At 32.5% G+C, this 8,309-nt stretch overlaps 1 long non-coding RNA gene across 2 annotated transcripts; it reads right to left on the reverse strand.

Annotated features, from left to right (window-relative positions):
• Nucleotides 1-3,285: 3,285 nt before the first annotated feature.
• On the reverse strand, nt 3,286-6,658 carry LOC114399886. 2 transcript variants are annotated; one of them, XR_003663854.1, is made up of 4 exons: nt 6,469-6,658; nt 5,724-5,930; nt 4,367-4,510; nt 3,286-3,548 (listed from the first exon to the last, which is right to left on the reverse strand). It is a non-coding gene; the product is annotated as an uncharacterized LOC114399886 (long non-coding RNA). The 2 variants fall into 2 exon arrangements; XR_003663853.1 differs by having other exon boundaries at nt 5,724-6,657.
• Nucleotides 6,659-8,309: the final 1,651 nt, after the last annotated feature.

Below are 8,309 nucleotides of genomic sequence, written 5' to 3' on the forward strand. Positions count from 1 at the left end.
AATTTGGTTTTTAGTTTTAAAAAATGCATTCTAACAACCATCACCATTGCCCCCGCCATTTTTACCACCACATTGCCTCCACCGCCACTATTCCACCCACAATTTTAAAAATTGAATTGGTGATTGAGCTGATCAAAGCATTTGGTCACTAGATCAATGGTCGAACCAATGAGTCACTAATTGACTTGTATGACCTGGTGTTTATTAGAAAAAATTAAAATTTGATGTCCAACCTTAATTGACTTGCATGACCCAATCAGTTGTTTCTTCCCTTGGGCGTGACCTGACCCATACCAGTGGGTCACCGACTTAACTGCAAGCCCGATCAGGTTGCAATAGAGGTTCAATGCATGGTCAATCTTAATAGGTAGGTTGACCCGGCCAGACCTTTGGGTCGCGATCGAACTTGTCCGACCAATCGGGCCAATTTAGATTTTAAAACATTGTATCACCATTCCACCGTTATTACCATCACCACCGCCATCATTGTTGCTGCCACTTTTGCCCTCCCCCCCCCCCCCCCCCCCCCCCCCCAACCATTCCACTGGCACTACCACTATCGCCACCACTCTCACTTGACTACGTACCTCTGTCATTGTCATTATTTCATAGTAGAGCTTGATAAAATTAAATGGTTGACTCCTTTTATTTATCTTTAATTTGTAACATCTTTTTTAAAAATTTAAAACAACTAAAACTAATTTTGATTTTTAAAAATTTTAAACCTAAAAATGAAAACCACCCTGAACAGGGCCTAAACTATTTATAGACTAATGAACCTGTTCAGTCTCAGAGGTATATAATTCATGCACAGTTAATGCACGGGTCCATGCATAAAATGTAGAGCATTGGTCATTCTGCATGTCCCATACATAAATTTATCCTTATTTTCGAGGCGAAGTCTAACATGCATGCCCCATGCATAGTTTAGCATGGGACATGCTTATACTCCTGGAGCCAATGTCATCTTTTTTGTTCTCTTTTTTTCATTCCTTTGGAGGTTCCCAGGACCTGCATCAATTTAGCATAAATTATACTGAAACAGTCAATTAAGGTGCACATCAAAACGATAAAGAATCCCATAAAATTTAAGACCAAAATCAGATCTATCAACACAAAACACATTAAAAGTAGATTGTCATATCATTCGATCGAGAAAAGCTAAACTAAGATGATTAGTCCTTCTTATGTACAAATGTGTTTCTGGCTTAGTAGATGTATTACAAAGGCTTTGGGGAAGGATCAAATTCTGATACAATACAACCAGTGGGCACTTCATAACATCCACTCTCTAACATAAAAAAGAGTATATATTAGGAAATGTCTTATATGAAATGCTCTCAAATATTATGTATGTTTACTTTCAGTTTTTTCTTTTTCTTATCATAGCTTAATTGTATACATATATTTACTTTCCTTTTGAATAGATTAGATTAAATCTAAATAATAGTGGATCACAATTCACAACCACTATTATACTTTAGAATTAGCCTGCTGTATTCATATATTACATTGTTTAGATTGGCGTCTAGTAGCCTTAGACACATGTCATTTATAAAGCTAACATTGATTTTTCTTGCATTGTTTCATAAGTTTAACGTTAATTTTTGGGAAGACATGGGCTGCGGACGATCAACCAAACACAGGCATATTATAGATATCATTTTCAATTAATTAAAAGGAAAATATTTTAACCTTTAATTTTTTTTCTTTCCATTTTTCTAACTTTAACATCATCAGATGTTTAATTTGTTAAAAATTTCAAGACAAATGACGTGCGTTACCAAGCACTAACGTCTTAGCTTGTAGATCAGGTTATAGACCAAATCATTAATATTATAATATCGGCTTTAGTCTTTTAATCCTTTTAACACTTAAACATGAAGAATATTTTCATGAAGAACATGCTAATTTAATAAACAGAAAAAGAAAGTCATCATTAGATAAAATTCTTCCATATGATATAATATAATCAGTAGAAAAGCATCTAAAAACCTAATTATTCGTATAATCTCCTGAGCTCCAAAAATATATTGTATGAATGAATGAATAGGCATTTATTAATTAGTGATGCACATGACTAGATATACCAAATATACTTTTCCGACACTTGGTACTATGCACAAAGGTGAGAGTCTGACACAAAGGAAGAATCGTAAATGACTTGTCACCACCTGACATTGACACTGTAATGTTAGGAAATAAACATATCCCAAGATTGTCCAAAGTCAGTAGCTACAATAATTCAACTTGAGAAATTTAATAAGAGGAAATTGATCCCAACTGAACAATAAACATGCCTGGCACTACTAAAAAAAAGACATTTTACATCGGTAAAAAGCTATGTTCAACGGTGGAGGCCCGTCTTTGATTACGACGTCATTGTAGACCTCGTCCCAATCTATGATGGTTGCAAAAACACCATTTTAGAAAGCGTTGAATCCTACGACGATGACCGTGCTTGAAAGTTTGCTTTCGAAGATATTGATTATGTCAGCAACGGCGTTGAAACAAACCCTTTCTAGGTCGGTGCTAACGTCAATACCGACGTAGAAAGAAAATTAATTATTTTTTTATAAATTAGGTTTTATTTAATAATAAATTATTTGAAATGTTGGTAATTATATTAAAAATTTAAAATAAATGTAATATTATTATGTTAACTAAAACCTAAGTATAAGCTGAATATTTATAAATTATTATTGTCAACTAATTAATATTATAAGTAAATATAATTTTTGTACTATATATTATGGTTTTAGTTAATTTAATATTATATAAATAAGCAACATAATAATAAATAATTATCAACCAGTATTTCAAATGTAACTTAATTACATTAATAAATAACAATAATTAAACATAATATAATATTAAATAAAGTAAAATCTATGTATAAGCTGAAACTATAAAAATGATTATTATAAATAATAACTACATATAATTTGTGTACTATATATTATGGTTTTAGTTAATTTAATTTTATATTCTTAAGTAAAAAAATGATAACTAATGATTATCAATAAAAATAATTATTTAACGGTTGTTCAAATGTAAGTTAATTATATTAATAATTAACAATAAACATAATTATATTCTATTAAATTAAGTAAAACCTATGAATAAAGACTAATAAATTATGTTAAGTATTACTAATGTTATTTTAATGAAACTAAACTTATTCATGAAAAAAAATTATTCATTTAAAGTAATTATCTACAACAAAGTAATAACACTATATATATAAATTCATATATAACAAAATTTAGATAATTACAACATGGTTCGAAAAAAAAATGCAGTAAGCAGAAGATGATTAATTAAATAAAGTTATCCAATTTCAACTCAATTTCAATTTTGAAGTCAAAGTTATCGAACTTTAAGTCCTAATTTCGATTCATGTAATGAACAGAAACAAATATATACCTCATATCTGTCCTATCAAACCTCAAAGTACCATCATTAATCTCTCGCCAAAAAAATGATGACTCTTCCCTCAAATTTGAGACTTTCTCTAGCTTGACATCTTTCAAAGCATTTACATTACTCTGCATTCAAGCAGTTCAGAAGTTGCATGAATAAAGTATTTCGAACACAATTACCAACACAAATTATAATCATTTGTTAAGCATAAACTATAAAGGCTCAAGATTGGTTTTCAAGTAACAACATAAGTCCAATCCCAGGTATATCCTATAGCCAAGTTGATATATATGAAATTGATGACTGAATCAAATATTTTGATTCTAACTCCCCTAAATTCATGTCATCAATATTCATGGAACATTGATCATAAAAAAATAGCAATATATCCAGCAAGCATAAATTTCTTCCAGTTGAGTTAATGTTTCTGTTCCACTGAAAATTTGATATATATTGTGTTTCAGCTCCAAATTTCCAAAAAATTCAGGTTTAATTAGCTTCAGTCTAATAATAAATGGCTCCTAAGAATATCATAATTTAACGCATTGACTTGATGACTTCCTCTTATACAATAATGATTCTTTAACCAGTTTGGGTTTACACCATTGTCCTGCATATGGATTGGCCACATGCAGTGCTCACAAATCCCCTGTACATTGATAATTGATAGTAAATACTGAAATGTATTTGGTTTTGGTTTTTTTGGGAAAATTATCTTCTTTTTTTTCTTGCAGCTTTGTGATTACTTATCGACATTACTAATTCCCAAACATGCTACAAATGATGTGTAAATATCGTGGTCCTTGCTTAATGCTTATAAACGATGATGTACATTGTTATGAAGCAGCCCATACAAGGCACAAACCAGAATCAGGGAATATCAGACAAAGCAGAATCAACAATTCATTCAAGGAGCAAGAGGCAAATCACCAAACCACATTACCTAAGCGATTTCGTAACTAACCCCGACAAAAGGAGCCGATCTGCCATGCGATAATTGGCTAAGGAATTATTCTGTCCCCCATGGAAGCATCTTTTTGTTACGATAATTCCATAATCTGTTAGTGCTAACAATATCCTCTAGGATCTGCAAGAAATGGCTTGGATTAGAATAACATTTCATTGCTTATAAATAACACAATCATGTAATGCAAAATTGAAGCAGAAATAAAAGTTCCTCATCCTTATCTTATTCTTTTCTTTGGAGTAATCCTGGGCCTCGAACTCCAGCAACTTCTACACCCATAACACACATACTGTTCTATATGTACATACTTGCACATTCTCATAAAGTGAACACATGTAGATATCCTTTATTATTCAAATTGAATTTTTGTTTGTACTTGTTCTGGTGAGAATTTAACTCAAAACTCACACAACACAAGGAGTAAGTCAGGCATATCTACCAAAAATATGGGGAACAACCATTCTTTTATTGAATCATTATTAGGGAATAATTCCAGAAAATAAAATAATGAAAAAGAGTATAATAATAAGGACAGGTGAAAATGAGAATACTAGTTCTAATATTCTACCCCATATACTAATATCTAGGCTCATACGATGTATTTTCTTCATTATTTGTAAGAGGGTCTAGTTGATAGAAGTGAATGATACCTTTTTTCATTCATATCCTCATTGAGGCTAACAAGAAGAAATGAAAGGTTTGTTCAATTGTCTCAGATGAACCATGAGTTTCAGAACTATTTTCGACTGCCATTTCTAGCCACAATGACTACTTGCTGATATAGATGTACGAGCATAGCCCATTCAAAAGCAGTGCAAAAGAAAGCCACAATTTTATATCTAGCGAAGATCTAAACATCACCAAAGATCACCATGTTGGTACTATTACTCTAATAATCTAAAAAGGGGCAAGTTAGAACAAGGATACGGAAGGCATGATCAACATTAACTGCCCTCATTTATCACAGTATGTACAGTTAACAACCATATAAAGCAGATGGTCAATTATTCCCAAGACATACCACCTTTTATTTATATCCCCATCATATTTAGTTTCTAGTCATGCCTGACTAATGTTATGTAAATACAAATTAGTTGTATCCTTCATCGTCTTATAGTAGGGCCTTTGTAAAGACCTCTTCTAACCACCAGGTTTTTTGGTGCTTGGATCTCTTCTAGCCAGGTTATTTTAGATTGCTTTACACCACTCAGCTGATCAAGCTCAACACCTTTAACATCAGAACATGTAACAAAATAGCATGCTTTAGAAATTAATGTAAGATTGAAAGAAAGGGGGCGAGGGTATAGGAGGATCATAGAAGGAATAAAAGTACCTAGAAGACCTTTCCTACTTGACTTCCTGAAATATGAGCAGTGTCTTCCATCTTCTGATGAGTAAGGAGGGGAAAGAACGTCAAAGAGAGCGCAAGGAACAGTTTAGGCTTTGAAACAATGAATGTGCACACCCTTGCTTGGATAAAGAACTGTGGTGTTATAGGGGGCACTCATCTGACAATGTTTCACAAGTTTTGCTGGTTTAGCTGCAAGAGTAGAAAAATCTTGAATCTCTTCTCTAGTTCAGCAAATATTTAAGAATGGGAATCAAGAAAAAAAAATTGCGTTGTTTCTTGAACTAACAAAATTACTATCTTAGGACAACAGAAATTACTCATCAAACCGCATAATCATTAGTAGTAAAGTAAACAAAACATTACAGTAAATCAGCATGCATCAATATGGAAATTCCCAATCCTCTATTTTCGGAAATAATTTCACATGGTAATAAAACACTCACAACATTCTTACTAAAAAAAACCCAAAATAACATCCACTATTGGAACTGTGAAAGCAGGTTTTTGAGAAAATTATCTTGTGGAGATTCAAACACCATGCTTTAATGTCTGATGACTTCATTGGACTGTACAAGCCTGTTGGGCCAGGACTGGGACTCTCATACACCTAACTAAACAGTCTAGGTTGTAAACTAATCTATGATGATAACATAACCATGCCAAATGGTATGCATGTGACCCACTATCTTAGTTACTAGAGGACTGCAGTGCCTATATAAGCACTTACAAGGGTTTCACCCCAAGTACGTTCACTTTTCTGCTTACACTCCTATCCCCATTGTTGTTCTTAGACTAACTTGAGTGTCATAATGTTTTTACAGTACCCTTGGCTGTTATCCAGTCTGACCAGTGGACAACCATTGTCCATTGAACATTGACATAAAGCTCTCCAACCTCATCCAGTAGTCTCGAGTCAAGACAAACACCTTATCAGGTAAAGTCAGGAACATTTACAACTTTCAAAAATTCAAGAAACTATGCAACAAGACAAAAACATGTTCAATTTTCAAAGCCAAGATCAATGCCATAAAAGAACTCAGCAAAATAAAATATGTGAATATTGGAAACATGTTCAATTTTCAAATTATATAGCTAAAGTACAATGATTATTCTACTTGTACTTTTTAAGAGAATTGTGAGTATAATGATATTCAAACATATATCCTTAGGATATTCACACAATTACAAATGACAATATCCATATCCCCAACCAATTTCAAATAAATATATTTGGGGGAAACCACATAAATAGCAAAACCTAATGTTGACATGAGAATAAAGGCTACTCTGTAGAGCTTTAGAACAATTAAAGACAACGTCTTCTATGTGCTTAACAAGTGATTGTGCTTATTTGTTTGGCAGTAGTTAAATTTGTTCACTTGAACGATATAAACACCATATCCATCATTTCTATGATTTCCAACACAGGAAAAGACAATAAATGTAGAACATGCATGCTGGTACATCATCCACTTTTTGTACTTAAAAGTCCGTACCTAGCTAGACCATCAATTCATAACAACTCCATCAAAGGAAAATAGATCCAAAACTTACCAAAAATATCTTTGAGCCAAGAAAGTAGTTGATATTTCTTTTGTTTTTCTTTTGAACAAGAAACTGCAACATAATTTTAGTAGCCTTTTACCCTTAGTAGATGCTAAGGAGGCATTCCCTAAACAAAGAGTATGCATATTAAGGGGAAAAATAATGTAAATATTGAAAAATCATACCCTTGATGTCATCCAGGGAGACAAATGATGGATGCAATAGCACTGGAGTTTGGATCACATACTGATGTTCACATACAGATAAGCAGACTATAAAACATAGCAAATTAGACATAGAAAACCTACATGAAAATTAACCATACCTTAAATTTGGTGTTTCATATCCAGTAAAATAGTGAATGCAAATACAACGCGTATTCTCAAGTGTTTTGGTGCATACGAAAATGAAATTAAGACATTCATATTTTTATTGGGAGATAATAAGCATTAAAGGAGCAAAATTGTTCATAACACTTAAAACAAATACATGAATAAAACAAAGTTCATGTCCACATGTTATGTAATTACAACTTTGTACATTGGATGATTCTAAGTTTTAAAAAATAAGCTGCCCATTTTTTACGTAATGTTGTGATCGCCTCCGTGTCTAGTGTCGTGCCATTACCAAACCACTACACATTGTCAAAAACAAACAATTAATGATAATGACTTTAAATGAGTTTACATATGGCCATTTGCTGTCAATGTTTTGGGACTACATTATTTACCATAGTCCAATCACTATTCAACTCCGCGCCAATTATGTTCCACATCTAATGCATCACATAATACCCACACTCATAGCCTCCGCATTGAACATTAGTCTACATTAAAAATGATAAATTATTGAATGTAGGGCTTAACATGATTAATAACATTTTATGTTGGAAACATTGTATAAAGTTGGACTAACCTTCATTTCAATCTACTAGGGTGCAGTTTGAGGAACTTTCCCATCAGCAGTCGTGTTTAATTTCTTAAATGCACAACATTGGAAGATTAATATCATTTAAATATAACA

This window comes from Glycine soja, chromosome 19 (genome assembly GCF_004193775.1).
Source record: "Glycine soja cultivar W05 chromosome 19, ASM419377v2, whole genome shotgun sequence".
Classification (NCBI taxonomy): domain Eukaryota; kingdom Viridiplantae; phylum Streptophyta; class Magnoliopsida; order Fabales; family Fabaceae; genus Glycine; species Glycine soja.